This window comes from Triticum dicoccoides, chromosome 1B (genome assembly GCF_002162155.2).
Source record: "Triticum dicoccoides isolate Atlit2015 ecotype Zavitan chromosome 1B, WEW_v2.0, whole genome shotgun sequence".
Taxonomy (NCBI): Eukaryota; Viridiplantae; Streptophyta; class Magnoliopsida; order Poales; family Poaceae; genus Triticum; species Triticum dicoccoides.
In genome coordinates this window covers 53,252,334-53,269,116 of record NC_041381.1, presented here as the reverse complement: position 1 = coordinate 53,269,116, position 16,783 = coordinate 53,252,334, and positions in this window count along the sequence as shown.

Sequence of the window (16,783 nt, the reverse complement as noted above, 5' to 3'; positions counted from 1 at the left end):
CACGTGGCACGAGCCAGGACCGTGTGCTCATAGGGATTTAGTACCGGTTGGTAACACCAACCGGTACTAAATGTTGGGGGGGGGGGTTTGCTTTATTTTCCATTCAATTTTTTTTGTTTGCTGGTATTTCACGATACTACAAATTGTACACGTTATGCATATATATAAATAGATTTTCTCGTACGTAGAACCGCATATATATATATATATATATATATATATATATATATATATATATATATATATATATATATATATATATCATCTAATGTCTCACAACCAACACCATTAATTATTCACACATACACATGTATATACATATACAATTTCTCCTACATATGTTGCCTTTGGTGCCTCCGGAGCACGATGACAAGTGGTTCATGGGGGCGGTAGCGGGTAATAGTATTCTCCTTTAGGATATATGACCTGGTCGAGCAAAAATCTAGCTATTTCCTCTTGAAGTGCTAGTATGCGGTCCGATGGTAGGAGCTTATCCCGCACCTCTCTGAACTGTTAAGAAGGGGATCAATATGCATGTGCGTTAGTTGTGTGACTAGATATCAATAATGGTGTGAATAGTGTTCTGACAAACGTACCCAGTCCTGTCTATCAGATCTGCTCCTTTCGCACGTCATCATGCGAATGTTCTCGCAAATGTAGAATGCACACAGATTATTCCCCGGTGCCTGCTTCAGGGCCTTTACGAGAATGGAATTGAATCAGATAATGATTAATCAAGCATGATAATTAATTAATGATATTGAAACAAGAATTAAAGAGATGGTAGCTAGCTAGTACTACTTAATTACTTACCTTTGGTCGATGCCAAAACAACTTTTTTGCCCACTTGCCTGGAGTGACCTTGATGAACTTTGCCCATGCCCTGCCCGCCGGCAAAGAAAATTAATAAAGGGGTTATTAAATAGTTCATATCAGGTAGTTGGCCCATACAGTTTTCTTGTGGGTGTTGAATGCAATTGCCATCTTCTTAAGAGCATCGGCCTTGACTTTCTCCACATCTGCTTCAGTGAAATGATCTGGTAGGGTGAAATGTTCCATCAGAGATTTCAAAAGGTCTTTTTTGGCTCTGTCGTCGACCCAAGTAACACCTGGACGTTTAGCCTTTGGCTCTTTCCATTCTTGAATGGAGATCGGGAGTTTGTCCTTCACAAGAACTCCGCACTGACGAGTCCACTTGTCCGCAACGTTCTTAGGCGTGAGGGGTTCGCCACTAAGTTTGGTGGATTCGATGTGGTACTTTACATCATCCTTCAACAATCTGCCCGGGCCTCGCTTTGTCTTGCTGTCTGTAGAAGCAGATTTGCTCGATCCGGAGGGCTGAAAGAAGAAAGATCGATTCGTTAATATATCTTCAATAAAAAACATGTGATGATCATCATGATGCATGCTTATATAAATATATACCTCGCTGGTAGTCTTTGTTATTTGAAGATCAACATTGTCTGTGTCATCACAAACATTGTCTGTGTCATCATAATCATAATCATAGTTCATGACTTCATCAGCTCGGTCGTCGAGATCGAATATATTTTCATCATCCTCTCCGGTATTGTTCAGATATTGGGAGCCGTCATCTGCTTCATTCAGATCATCTAGCCTGTGAGGGCTGCGTATGATGTCGAACAATTCCTCTTCTCTCTCTCTGCCGGTATTGTCCGCCATAGCTTTTACTTTACTAATACCGAACAAATATAAAACAATCTAGTATTCAAATTACAATGCATGGATGCAATCAATAAGGAAAAACTGAATCATATAGTACATAATATATATATGCATCGTCTTGATTAATATATATAATCTCGAATACATCATCGTCTCGAATAATATATATAATCTCGAATACATCGTCTCGAATATTATATATCGAATACATCACTGGCTAGGTACCTAATAAAGATCGAGTACTATAGAAGAATCTAGGGCACCACTCACGGTTCCTGGGGCGCGGGCGGTGGACACCCAAAGAGAAGGAACCATCACAGGATCATATCTTCGGTCATCTGCCCAAAGAACCTGCCAAGTAGTGGAGAACCTGACATCGTCCATAGCAGCCATGTAGCGATGGATGTGCTCGTCTTCCTCCCTGACACGGCGACGCACCACCTCCGGCGGGGCCGGCTGCCTCTGCACCGAATGTGGCCCACGCGAACGCCACCAAAGGAGATCAGGGTCGACGATGGGACCCGAGGCCGGGTTCTCACCAAGTGCCGCGCCCCTCCAGGTAGCACCTCCCAGTGCCAGCCCGGCGGAGCCCAGTCCCGGACATGGGTCCTCTGAAGCATGACGTCGTCATGAACGGGTCGACGGCGAGAATGCGGGCCGGACATATCGTCGAGAACAAATACTATATGCCCGCAAAAGTAACATTAATCTAACATTCTATATATGCAAATTCTAACAATTTGACATTAATCTAATTCATCTAACTAAAACTAATTCTAAAATTTCTAACATTTCTGATTATATAACTAACATTTCTAATATTTCTATAACTAAAAAACAGAAAAATTGTAAACATTTCTATAAATATTTCTATAACTAAAAAATATTTCTATATAACTAATAATTCTAAAAATATTTCTATAACTACAAAAAAGAACTATTTCTAACATTTCTATAACTAAAAAACAAAATATGTGTGTGTGTGTGTGTGTACATGCATGTGTGTGCATGTGAACATGGCGGCCGGGGTGAGCTCACTGGCGAGGCGACGACGGGGCGACTGGACGGGGCGGCGACGACGGGACGGGCCGGCGACGACGGGGCGGCCGGGGCACGGCGACGGGGACGACGGGGACGGGGACGGCCGGGGCGGCGACGTCGACGGGAACGACATCGATCGGGGCAGGGCGGCGCGACGGAGAGGGAAGAAACAGAGAGGGAAGTGAATTTTTTTCAAGTGTTGTATATATAGGATGGACCTTTAGTACCGGTTGGAGTCACCAACCGGTACTAAAGGTCTGTTTTGGCCAGGCCAAGCGGCGGGAAGCGCCCCCCTTTAGTACCCGGTCGTGGCACCAACCGGTACTAAAGACCCCCCTTTAGTACCGGTTGGAGCCACCACCCGGTACTAAAGGGGGTGCGCTGGCTCCAGGCGGTGCGCAAGTTTAGTCCCACCTCGCTAGTCGAGGGGCTACCGCACTGGTTTATAAGCCCCAGTGCGGTAGCTCTCTCGAGCTCCTCTCCTAAGCAGGCCTACTGGGCCTACCTGTTCAGTGCTGCCCTGTGGGCCTACTGGGCCTTTGCGGGCCTGCATCCTGTCCCAACAAAAGGTTGGGTTCCTAGTCGTATGCATGCCGCTTTGGCCCAGTAGGCGGGCTTTTTTATTTTCTAAATTTTTTTTCGCTTTATTTATTTTTGTTTTATTTATTTTTGTTTTATTTATTTTTTAGTTGTATTTAGAGTTTCTTTGTGAATATTTTTGCTTTAGGTACAAAAAATTACAAACTTTCTGTTAGTGCCGGTAGTTTTCAAATTTGAATAGTTTAAATTTTGAATTATTTAAAATTTGTGTGAATCAATAGTGTGTGAATAACTTAACTTTGAAAAAAGATTTTTTAGTGATTCTTTTTTCTTATGTTTAATATTAGTGTGTTTTATCATTATATTCAATTTGGTAATGCTTAGGTTATTTAAAAAATGAAATGCCTTGTTAACAGTTGAGTTTTCGTCGGAAACCTTGATACTTCGAAAGAGATTGTCCATTTTGTACACAAAGTGCATCCAGTTTTTGCCGTAACCCTCTCCACTTTTTTGCACATGCTATTTGGTTGAAATTATGATACCATGCCAACTTTCAACCTTTTCTGAGTTCATTTGAAATGCTTTTCAGTTTTAGGGTCATTTAGCTAGAAAAAATCAGTAAATGCATGAAAAGAATTTGTTTGCACATAAAATTTCTTCCCATTTCAAATGCCAAAACACATAACTACCCTAACTATTACAGAGATTCCCTCCTGGGTGTGAAACACAGAAGAAAGTGATGATAGTGAAGCCGATCACATCCCAGATCTTTCGGTGTGAAACTTTTTCTTCCCGTGTGTCCCTTTGCGCCGTAGCCATGGAAAATCTTCATCATTTAACTGGATGCTCGGATCAATATTCGCTGTGAATGGAGCAATTTCATCAAACTTTTCATAATCTTCTGACATGTCTGTCTTGTCATCCACTCCCACGATGTTTCTTTTTCCTGAAAGAACTATGTGGCACTTTGGCTCGTCGTATGATCCATTCGCTTCCTTATCTTCTCTTTTTGTCAGCCTGGTAGACATGTCTTTCACATAAAAAACCTGTGCCACATCATTGGCTAGGACGAATGGTTCGTCTGCATACGCAAGATTGTTGAGATCCACTGTTGTCATTCCGTACTACGGGTCTTCCGTTACCCCGCCTCGTGTCATATTGACCCATTTGCACCGAAATAAAGGGACCTTCAAATCACCTCCATAGTTAAGTTCCCATATGTCCTCTATGTAACCATAATATGTTCCCTTTCCCGTGCTGGTTGTTGCATCAAAGCGGACACCACTGTTTTGGTTGGTGCTCTTCTTATTTTGGGCGATCGTGTAAAATGTATTCCCATTTATTTGGCACCCTTTGAAAGTCATTATATTCGAAGATGGTAACTGGGACAGCGAGTACAGGTCATTTTGAATATCGCCATCATTCAGGGCACGTTTCTGGAATCAACCGGCGAAAGTCCTCGTTTGTTCGCGTGTAATCCAGTCGTCAGACTTCTCCGGGTGTTTGGAGTGTAGAAAATTCTTGTGTTCCTCCATATACGGAGCCACCAAGGTGGAATTCTGTAGAACTGTGTAGTGTGCTTCAGTGAGAGAATGCCTGTCCATACATATTGTTTGATCCCCTCCTAGCGTGTCTTTTCCTTCCAGTCTGCCCTTATGCCGCGATTCAGGAACACCAATCGGCTTAAGGTCAGGAATAAAGTCAATACAAAACTCAATGACTTCCTCATTTTCATGGCCCTTCAAGATGCTTCCTTCTGGCCTAGCACGGTTATGAACATATTTCTTCAGGACTCCCATGAACCTCTCAAAGGGGAACATATTGTGTTGAAAAACAGGACCCAAAACGTTAATCTCTTCGCAAAGGTGAACTAGGACGTGCGTCATGATGTTGAAGAAGGATGGTGGGAACACCAACTCGAAACTGACAAGACATTGCACCAAATCATTCTGTATCCTTGGTATGATTTCTGGATCGATTACCTTCTGAGAGATTGCATTGAGGAATGCACATAGCTTCACAATTAATGGCTAATCGAACATTTTCCGGTAGAAGCCCCCTCAATGCAACCGGAAGGAGTTGCGTCATAATCACGTGGCAGTCATGAGACTTTAGGTTCTGGAACTTTTTCTCTGCTATATTTATTATTCCCTTTATATTCGACGAGAAGCCAGACGGTACCTTCATGCTGAGCAGGCATTCGAAGAAGATTTCCTTCTCTTCTTTGGTAAGAGCGTAGCTGGCCTGACCCTGATGTATGCCGTCTTTTCCGTGCATATGTTGCTGGTCCTCCCGTGCCTCTGGTGTATCTTTTGTCTTCCCGTACACGCCCAAAAATCCAAGCAGGGTCACGCAAAGATTCTTCATCACGTGCATCACGTCGATTGCGGAGCGGACCTCTAGGTCTTTCCAATATGGCAGGTCCCAAAATATAGATTTCTTCTTCCACATGGGTGCGCGTCCGCCAGCGTCCTTCGGAATAGGTTGTCTGCCAGGACCCTTTCCAAAGATTACCTTCAAATCCTTGACCATATCATGTACATCAGCACCAGTACGGTGGCGAGGCTTCGTCCAGTGATCCGCCTCACCTTTGAAATGCTTGCCTTTCTTTCTTACGGGATACCTTGTCAGAAGAAATTGAAGATGTCCTAGATACACATTCTTCCTACAACTATCCAAATATATACTATCGGTATCATCCAAACAGTGCGTGCATCCACGGTATCCCTTGTTTGTCTGTCCTGAAAGGTTACTAAGAGCAGGACAATCATTGATTGTCACGAACAGCAACGCCTTTAGGTCAAATTCTTCCTGTCCGTGCTCATCCCACGCACGTACACCTGTTCCATTCCACAGCTGTAATAGTTCTTCAACTAATGGCCTTAGGTACACATCAATGTCGTTGCCGGGTTGCTTAAGGCCTTGGATGAGCACTGGCATCATAATGAACTTCCACTTCATGCACAACCAAGGAGGAAGGTTATACAAACATACAGTCACAGGCCACGTGCTATAGTTGCTGCTCTGCTCCCCGAAAGGATTAATGCCATCTGCACTTAGACCAAACTATACGTTCCTTGGGTCACCTGCAAACTCCTCCCAGTACTTTCTGTCGATTTTTCTCCACTGCGGACCATCAGCGGGTACTCTCAGCTTTCCGTCTTTCTTACGGTCTTCTGCGTGCCACCGCATCGCCTTCGCATGCTCTTTATTTTGGAACAAAAGTTTCAACCGTGGTATTATAGGAGCATACCACATCACCTTGGCAGGAATCTTCTTCCTGGGGCGCTCGCCCTCGACATCACCAGGGTCATCATGACTGATCTTATAACGCAATGCACCGCATACTGGGCAAGCATTCAAATCCTCGTACTCACCGCGATAGAGGATGCAGTCATTAGGGCATGCATGTATCTTCTACACCTCTAACCCTAGAGGGCAGACAACCTTCTTTGCTTCGTACGTACTCTCGGGCAATTCGTTGTCCTTTGGAAGCATATTCTTTATCATTACCAGCAACTTTCCAAATCCCTTGTCAGATACACCATTCTCTGCCTTCCATTGCAGCAATTCAAGTGTGGCGCCCAACTTTTTTTGTCACCTTCGCAATTCGGGTACAACAGTTTCTTGTGATCCTCTAACATGCGCTGCAACTTCGTCCTCTCCAGATCACTTGCGCAGTTTCTCTTTGCATCGACAATGGTCCGACCTAGATCATCAGCGGGCTCATCTGATGCCTCTTCTTCAGCTTCTTCCCGCATTACCGGCTCAGCTTCTTCCCCCATTATTGTATCATCGTATTCAGGGAACCCATGGCCAGGATAGCCGTCGTTGTCCTCTTCTTCTTCATTGTCTTCCATCATAACCCCTATTTCTCTGTGCTTGGTCCAAACATTATAGTGGGGCATGAAACTGGACTCAAATAGGTGGACATGAATGGTTCTTGACGTAGAGTAACTGTGACCATTCTTACAGCCAACACATGGACAAGGCATAAAACCATCCGCCCGCTTGTTTGCCTCAGCGGCAAGCAGAAAAGTATGCACGCCATTAATGAACTCGGGAGAGCATCGGTCATCATACATCCATTGTCGGCTCATCTTCATTACACAACACCGAATAGACCAAATTAATACAAGTTCATACATAAAGTTTATACATAAACTTCATACATAAAGTTCATATACAACACTTAATTAAATGCAACATACAAATAACTCTCTAGCTAAAGAATTTAAATGCAACAACAAATGCGATCAAGATCTCAACTAAGGTAACAATTGATCCAACCGCATAATGATACCAAGCCACACTATCAATGGCATATTTTCTAATCTTTCTAATCTTCAACCTCATTTTCTCCATCTTGATCTTGTGATCATCGATGACATCGGCAACATGCAACTCCAATTCTATCTTCCCCCCCTCAATTCTTTTCAATTTTTCTTTCAAATACTCGTTTTCTCTTTCAACTAAATTTAACCTCTCGACAATAGGGTTGGTTGGAATTTCCGGTTCACATACCTCCTAGATAAAAATATCTATGTCAACTTGATGGGCATAATTTGTCATATAAACGCGAAATGCAACAACTAGTTTTAAAAGAGAATATACCACATCCGAATCATAACAAGGACGAGGGCCGACGGGGACGGATATCAAAACCATGGCATTATGTATAACAAACAACGTACGGGTAAGATAATTATATGAGTAACTATATATCCAAATCACACAAACATCAATTTGGTAATGTAAAACATTCATGAACAAGAGCCTCACCACAAGGAGGTGCCGACGACGGGACGGTGTGGGGGATCGACGGTGGTTATGACGGAGATTTAGAAGGCACTAAGTAAACCACACCTACATATGCAAATTAAGTGTTATTTTTGACCTCAAATTGCATATAAATCAAATACTAGCAAATATAATTCCTCCCAAATTAATCACTATCCAAAGCATTGCAAGAGCTAATCTAGCAATGAGAGTTGAAAAGGACAAAGTTGCTAACCTTTGTGATCATTTGAATGGATGGGGGCCTTCAAATCTTGACAAATTTTGGGCAAAATTTGTGAGGAGCTCGAGGAAGAGAGGGGAAGAACAGAGGAAGTGAGGGGAAAGGGAAAGAATAGAGTGGTTCGGGTGGACGAAGGGTTTATGTACGTCGACCTTTAGTACCGGTTCGTGCCACGAACCGGTACTAAAAGTGCTGGACGGGCCCCAGACTGACAACACCCTGCCACCACTCTCTTTAGCACCGATTCGTGGCATGAACCGGTGCTGAAGGTTAGCCACAAACCGATACTAATGAGAACGGCCGGCTAGCCGTTGGAACCGGCACTACTAGACACATTAGTGCCGGCTCAAAATCAAACCGGCACTAATTTGTCTCAGATTTGCCCCTTTTTCTACTAGTGGTTTGACGAGACAAGGGATGCGGGTGATACACAGCCTGTGATCAAGATTTAACAACATTTAAAGAAAATTGGTTGAAAGGTGAGAAACTTGGATGAGACATTGCTAAATTTGTTTTAGAAAATCATAAACTTTTAAAACAAAAAAAGAAATAGAAAAGGATAATTTTATTTTAAAAACATAAATAAAAAGTCTTGAATTTTTTAAAATAAATGTAAAAGGGAAAAATAAATTTAGTCAAGGTCTGTTGAGTTTTAAGTCAAGATGGACATGCAACTGGGTCGGGTGAGTTATATGTCGAGGATAGACATGCAACTCTGTCAATTGAGTTTCCGTAAAAAATCATTTAACTAGTTGAGTTGTGTGTAAAAATGGACATATTCATAGATGAAAAAGGGTGAGAATAGAGCAGTGTCTAACAAAAGAAAAATAGGAAAACAACAAACGAAATAAAGGTTTGACATAGCCCACAATAAAAAAGGAAGCATGTATGACCAAGGCCTGAAGCAAAAGAAAAGGACGGGCAAGGAACAGTGACGCATGACTGTGTCAACAAAAAAAAAACAATGACCCATGACGACGCTAGACTCTTTTAAATTCTAAATACGGCCCAACAAAGTAGAACAGCTCGACGGGCGCGACACTGCGATGCGAGACAATCAACAAGGGACAACATGATGCTAGGTAACGGGAAAGATCACAAGTTCGCAAATTTTAATGACAAACAATCCAACGATGGGTGACGTAGATGTGAGACAACTATATTACATTTACATGTGACTTACCAATTCTGATTGTTGAAACATGAAAAGGATTAGATTGGCTGGTTGTAGCGATGATGGACTTGTAACTGATGCAAAAAAAGGGTCAGACCCAGTTAATCAAGGGTGAACTTGTAACCGGGACAGAAAAAGGTCGAGGGTGACTTTGCAACTAAAAATAAAAATAGGATTGGGCCCTAGACCAAGCCTAGTTGCGAGTTAATGCGAGTTAATGTTGGACTTGTGACTGAGACAAAAAGAAACTTCATGCCTAGTTATAGATCGAGGATAGACTTGCAACTAGCACAAAAAAAGGGGCTTAGCTCAGAGTCGAGTATGAACTTGCAACTGAGACAACAGAAAAAAACAGAAAATCGAACGTCTTTGGTAATGGGTATATAATTAACATAGACATTTTCAAGAAAAAAATCAACACGGAAAAATAATTTTAAACTAAATAGGGTTCATAAATTTAAAATGAATAAATAGAAAAGAAAACTGCAGAAACAAAGAGGAGGCTTGGCTCGTGTGCTTTTAATAGGGTGCATAGACTAGAGAAGAAAAACAAGAAAACGTGCATATGTATAACAAACAAAGCAATAATGCTAAACATACAAAGGTTTACATGCTTTTACACGCTGACTAGGATCTTTTCAAACTAACTAACTTCTCCCCCCTGATTTTCATGGGGTGGGCCCCTTCTCCCCCCTAATTTTCAATCAAAACCCATCTTTATGTAAAAGCACGTATCCTTTTATACGTGTAGCATTACTCACAAACAAAGAGACATAGCTCTACTTTTTATTTTTTAGTATAAGGGACACAGCTCATATGGCTAAAACGTCCGGCAAAGAAAATACAGTATGACCAACAATGGCACAGGCACAACTATGCGGACGATCACAAAATCTGTGCTAATCAAAACAGCTAATGCGAATGCGAAGGCAGAGGCCAAAACAAACAAAGGCAGAGGCAGAAAAACAAACAAGGGCCCGATCCGAGAGCGGCGATGTAGCGGACGAGCTCACCTGGTCCTGCTAAACCTACCAATCGAACAAGGACGCGTTGGCCGTGTCATTGAAAGCGGTCACAAGGGGCAGGTGCTTGTTGGAACAGAGGGCTCGAGCACCCGACGGTGATCACCGGAGACAAGACCAGAGAGGAGGAGAAAGAACACAGAGAGTTTGCCGGTGCACGAACGCCCCCCGCACGAACAGGTTTTCCTGGTTTTTCCCCTCGAGCTGGAACTCAATCTCCTCAGCAACTTACACAGGGGGGAAGAGGGTCTTATACCCGAGCCCACGGACATGCCCGTGCAGCTCCACGACTCGCCCGACTCCCACTCGCCACGCCCCGCACGCCCTGGCTCGCGCGCGCCCATCGCGCTCTGACGCGATCGCCGCGGCCACTTCGCGCGCCCTACGCGGCCCACGCCTTGGTCCTACGCCAACAGACTCGCGCACATACGCGCTAACACACGCACACACGCACACCTACACTTGGGAGCGCACGCACGCACCCAACCTTGCCCTGGCCCGAGTCCGACGCGCCCACCGCGCACGCTCGCGCGCACCGGCTCGCCAGACTCGCCACGGATTATTCCCAACATTCTTCCCCTAAGCCGTGGCTTAGAGGAGTCCGTCGTCCTCAACTCCGGCGTCCGCCAGTAGCGCCCGCTCCGCCGCCGGCGCCTTCCGCAGCTCCGGGCAGTCCCGCTTGAAGTGGCCTCGTTCGCAGCATTTGTAGCACCGGCCAGGTTTGTTGCCGCCGCTGCCTGATGCCACACTGCGCGTGTCGTCGTCATCGCCGTCCCGAGCTCCCCCTTGGCGCCGCTCCCGCGCCCGCCATTGCACCGCCGTGTACAAGACCTGGCCGTCCTGGCGCTCGCCGCTGCTCTACCCGCGGCGCCGCACACGCTCGTCAAACGCGCGCAGCCGCCCGAGCACCTCGTCGTAGGTGAGCTCCTCGAGCTCGCAGAATTGCTCGATTCCGGCGACCACTGGGAAGAGACGGTCCGGCACCGTATCCATGAGCTTCTTCACCAGCTCGGTGTCGCTCAGCGTCTCTCCCAGGCCCGCGAACCTCGCCGTCATCCCCGCCAACCCGCCGGCGTAGACGTCCAGAGACTCGCCGTCCTCCATCCTCAGCCGGTCCAGCTCGCCACGCAACGTCGCCCTCCTCGCCGCGCGCACCCGTTCGGCGCCGACGAAACGCACTTTGAGGGAGTCCCATACCTCCCTCGCTGTGGGCTTCGCGCCACCTGCAGCAAGACGTCCTCCGGCAGTCCTGACAGGAGCAGCGCCCTCGCCGTCTTGCACTTCTTCGCGTTGACCGCCGCGTCGTTCGCCGGCGCCACCGCCTCCCACAGTGTGTGGGCATCAAGGATTGCCTGCGCCTTGATCGCCCACACGGTGTAGTTCTCCGGCGAGAGCATCGCATGTTCATCGACACCGATCCGCCCGCGCCGCCGCCGCCGTGTGGAACCAGCGCCATGAACTCCGACGAGCTCCTTCACCGCGCTCCGTCACCTCGCTCTGATATCAAATGTTGGAACCGAGGGCTCGAGCACCCGACGGTAATCACCGGAGACAAGACCAGAGAGGAGGAGGAAGAACACAGAGAGTTTGCCGGCGCACGAACGCCCCCCGCACGAACGGGTTTTCCTGGTTTTTCCCCTCGAGCTCGAACTCAATCTCCTCAGCGACTTACACAGGGGGGAAGAGGGTCTTATACCCGAGCCCACGGACATGCCCGTGCAGCTCCACGACTCGCCCGACTCCCACTCGCCACACCCCGCACGCCCTGGCTCGCGCGCGCCCATCGCGCTCTGACGCGATCGCCGCGGCCACTTCGCGCGCCCTACGCAGCCCACGCCCTGGTCCTACGCCAACAGACTCGTGCACATACGCGCTAACACACGCACACACGCACACCTACACTTGGGAGCGCACGCACGCACCCAACCTTGCCCTGGCCCGAGTCCGACGCGCCCACCGCGCAAGCTCGCGCGCACCGGCTCGCCAGACTCGCCACGGATTATTCCCAACAGTGCAGGCTAGGTAGCCTGGAACAGTAGTATACACCTGGAACAGTAGTATACAGTGAGTTCGACGTTCGATATGACGATGCCGTCACTGCAAACTGTGCATATGTTCCAACGGTACATGACACCAGAGGTGGCCTTCCGCCGTTTAGCCAGTCTGAAAATCACTAGAGTGTTATATTAAGAGTTAACCAGACCGAACATGAACCTTCTCCTTTAAACTCGATGAGCTAAAAAACATAGCTTTATTAATATTGCGCGAGTACACATACATCATACAGCATGATAGTTAACTTGATGGTGCCAAAAGTACATCGTTTGGGACTAGATAACTGCTACCATTTGCTACTTGACTGCCCAATACACACATCATAAACTTAGTTTTAATAGGCCCAATTGTACTTGGAACGAAAAAAAAACTCGCCCCCGCCTCGTCTCGGCTGAGGCGACACCGGCGGATCTCATCCCGCGCCGCCGGGCCGCCCTCCCGCCCCCCCTTCCTCCCCTCGCCGTCGCCGGAGGAGGCCGCCGGGCTAAGCCCGGGCGGCGGACGGCGGCGGCGGGGTCGACTTCCTCTCGCCAGGCCGCGGGATCTCGGGGTGGGGAGGCTCGATCCCCTTTCTGCGTCGAGTCTTGGATCCGTTCGAGGGATTCGGCTGCGTCGCCGGTGGACCTCTGGGCTTCTTCTCCGACGGGACGGCTCCCTGGTTGCGGCTCTCGCGGGTGGCAGTCGCGGGCTGCGTCATGGATGGGCGACTGGTCTTCGGCCAGCTGCTCCTCTCCGGCGGTCGGGGCGGGCTCGGCCCCCTCACCTGCCTTGTGGGGCGCGTCCCTGGTCGGGCCGGTGGCCTGCTGGCCTCGGGTGGCTCCTATTCGGCGCTGCGTTGGTGGGATGCCAGAACGGCCAGATCTGGCCCGTCTGCGTCTTCTTGACCGGCGGGGAGATGAAGTGCTTGGTGGCTCTCTGGTGCTGCTGGCGCGGTGGCACTGCGAGAGGTGGGCGGGTCAGCGAAGGTGCAGTGCCTGAGGGTGTTGGTGGTGTTGGGGATACTCCGGGCGAAAGCTTGGCTGGTCTTGCCGGCCGGCGGCATCGGCGTCTGTGGCCGTCGTTTAACCTCCTTGGAGGCGTCGTTGTGGAGTCCGGCATCCTCTTACACCCTCGGATCTTGGTCTTCGGGTGAAAGCCTAAGGCCCGGTTGGGTCGGGCGACGGCGTCGACATCGTCGCTTCCCTCTTTGGGGCGTCGCCTTGAAGAGCTTGAGATCCCGGCTGTGTGCTTCATGGGCTGTACGCTCGCGGCATTGTGGTCGGCAGGTGCCCGTCTGGCAATGCGGATGTTGCTCGGCTTCCTGTTTGTGGCAACGATGGCGGCTTCGGGCCGAGTCAGGTTTGCTGATGGTTCTTGGTAGTCGGTCTCTTCCAGCGTGTTCGAGGAGTCGCCGCTCTGGCGCTGGCTCGGCGCAAGCCCAACGCTTTCTCCTGCAATGCTCGTCGACGGAGTCGAAGCTGCCTGGTCGCCGGCGCGTGTGGTTGATTGTTTGGCATCGGCCGGCGCAAGCCTCAACGCTTCCCCTCGGCGGCGTGTGTGCGTTCTTGTGTGGGTTGCCAGGTCGCCCTGTGTGCCTTGTTTCTGCGGGCCAGTTGTGATGGTTTTCGCCCGATTTTCCGTTTATTAACCGGGCAATTCTCTTCGAGCTTATTTAATGAATCGGGCCCTAAGGGACCGCGTTTCAAAAAAAACTTAGTTTAAAGGTTTTTCTTTAGAATATAAGGAAGGCAAAAACCCGCCCGGTTCCATTGCTAGAACGAAACCAAAGTTACGGACGTCCAAAAACACGGCTCCGCATGTCCAGAGTGTATAAATTATGGAAGCGTCTCAACTGTCATACATGACAGCCCGCGGTTATATATTGATTGAGGCGAGGCCAGCTCTCGCAGAGGCATACATAGGTTCGGTAGAATCAACTACCAGGAGAGTTACATGGAGATAAGGGAGAAGAGAGATACAAAGATAAATAACATAACAATAACTAGATCTCCCTAACTACCTTGACTTGGTTGCTAAGCTCCTGGACACGTAACGTGACAGGACAATGTTTAACACTCCCCCTTAATCACAACTGTACCAAGTTGAGATTACGTCTAAATTCCTCAAAACTTCTGGTTGGCAGGGCCTTGGTAAGTCCATCTGCAATCTGTTCTTTAGAGCGAATGCATCTGACATTCAGCTGTTTGTCTGCAACTCGTTCTCTTACGAAGTGAAAATCTATCTCGATGTGTTTAGTCCTGGCATGAAAAACTGGGTTAGCAGATAAGTAGGTGGCACCAAGATTATCACACCATAAACAAGGCGGTTGAGCTTGTGGTACTCCAAGCTCTTTGAGCATAGACTGAACCCAAATAACTTCTGCTGTTGCATTTGCTAATGCCTTGTACTCTGCTTCTATACTTGACCTAGATACAGTAGCTTGTTTCTTGGCACACCATGAGATTAAATTAGGACCATAAAAGATAGCAAAGCCACCTGTTGATCTTCTATCATCTAAACAACCAGCCCAGTCTGCATCTGAGAAAGCACTGACAAGTGTAGAAGATGACTGCCTAAAAGTAAGACCCATGGTCAAAGTGTTCTTTATGTACCTTAGAATTCTCTTGGGTGCTGTCCAGTGGGCTGTGGTTGGTGCATGAAGAAATTGGCATACTTTATTTACTGCAAAAGAAATATCAGGTCTAGTAAGAGTTAGGTACTGAAGACCACCAACCAAACTCCTGTACCAAGTGATGTCCTCTTGAGCCAAAGGTTCTCCTTCTATCAAGGATAAAGTTTCTGAGCTGGATAATGGTGTTGGTGAAGATTTGCAGTTTTCCATTCCATTTCTACTCAACAATTCGGTTGCATATTTTGCTTGTGACAAGTGAATGCCATTTCTTATTTTGTTCACCTCAATGCCTAAGAAGAAATGCAAGTCTCCCAAGTCCTTAAGAGCAAATTCAGACCCGAGGTCCTTGAGTAAAGCTGATACTACCCCATTTGAGGAACTAGTAACGATGATATCATCAACATATATAAGAACGAGTATAAAAGTTTGATGCTTTCTGTAGATGAACATAGATGTGTCAGATTTCGATGGAACAAACCCAAGTGCTTGAAGTTTCAAACTCAACCGTGAATACCAAGCTCTGTGTGCTTGTTTTAATCCATACAGGGCTTTATCAAGCTTGTAGACATGAAAAGGTGCATTTTCGTCTTCAAACCCAGGAGGTTGTTTCATATACACTTCCTCTTCTAAAACACCATGAAGAAACGCGTTCTATACATCTAGCTGTCTGAGACTCCATCCCCTGGACACAGCAATCGACAACACAAGGCGTATTGTTGCAGCTTTAACAACTGAACTAAAGGTGTCCTCATAGTCTATACCATACCTTTGCTTGAAGCCCTTGGCTACAAGTCTTGCCTTGTACCGATCTACTGTACCATCAGATTTCTTCTTGATTCGATACACCCATTTACAATCAATCAGTATTCTGCCTTGCTAAGGGGGAGCAAGATGCCATGTCTTGTTCTTCTTTAGTGCCTTCAATTCATCATCCATAGCTGCCTTCCACTTGGAGTCATCAAGAGCTTCCCTTAGTGTTAGGTTCACCACTAGTGCATAACATGCCAAACTTAGAGAAATTTTTATAGTTTAAATGAGTGGTAACTCCCTGTTGAAGTCTAGTGCGTGGCGCCACAGGAGAGACCACAGGATGCAGTGGCACAGGCGATCCGGAGGCGGTGTCCCATCCGTGGCAGCGTCAGGTGCTGGCATCCCCAATCCCGAAGGGGATCCTGTCGCTGTCGCGGGAGCCGGTGACCGCGGCTCTGGCGACCGGTCCACCCTGGCGGGGCCAGGAGATGTGGGGCCAGGGGAATCTGGCGCTGACCTGCATGTCACACTCCTCCACGCGCCGTCCACCTGTTGGCGTGGCTGGGTGGGCTGCATGTTTGCACCCGTGGCGCCATTGTCACCTGGATGCGCAGAGACCGAGGAGGGACCAGGTGCTGCAGCCCGGTGCAAATTGACCTGCTGCATGCAGTGGAAATCCCGAGGCGGATCCGCCTCGTGCTTCGTTGTTCCCAGCCGGGTTACACATGAAATAATGAACGTTTTCACTGCTCCTTGCATTGTTTGAACCCAAATTTTCTTCTGAGGATGGATCTGAAGCAATAAACTCAGGCAAAAGTATTTCTTGCTTTAGGAGGGCACTAGCATTGGGATGAAGTATTTCGAAAGGGAATTTTGTTTCATCA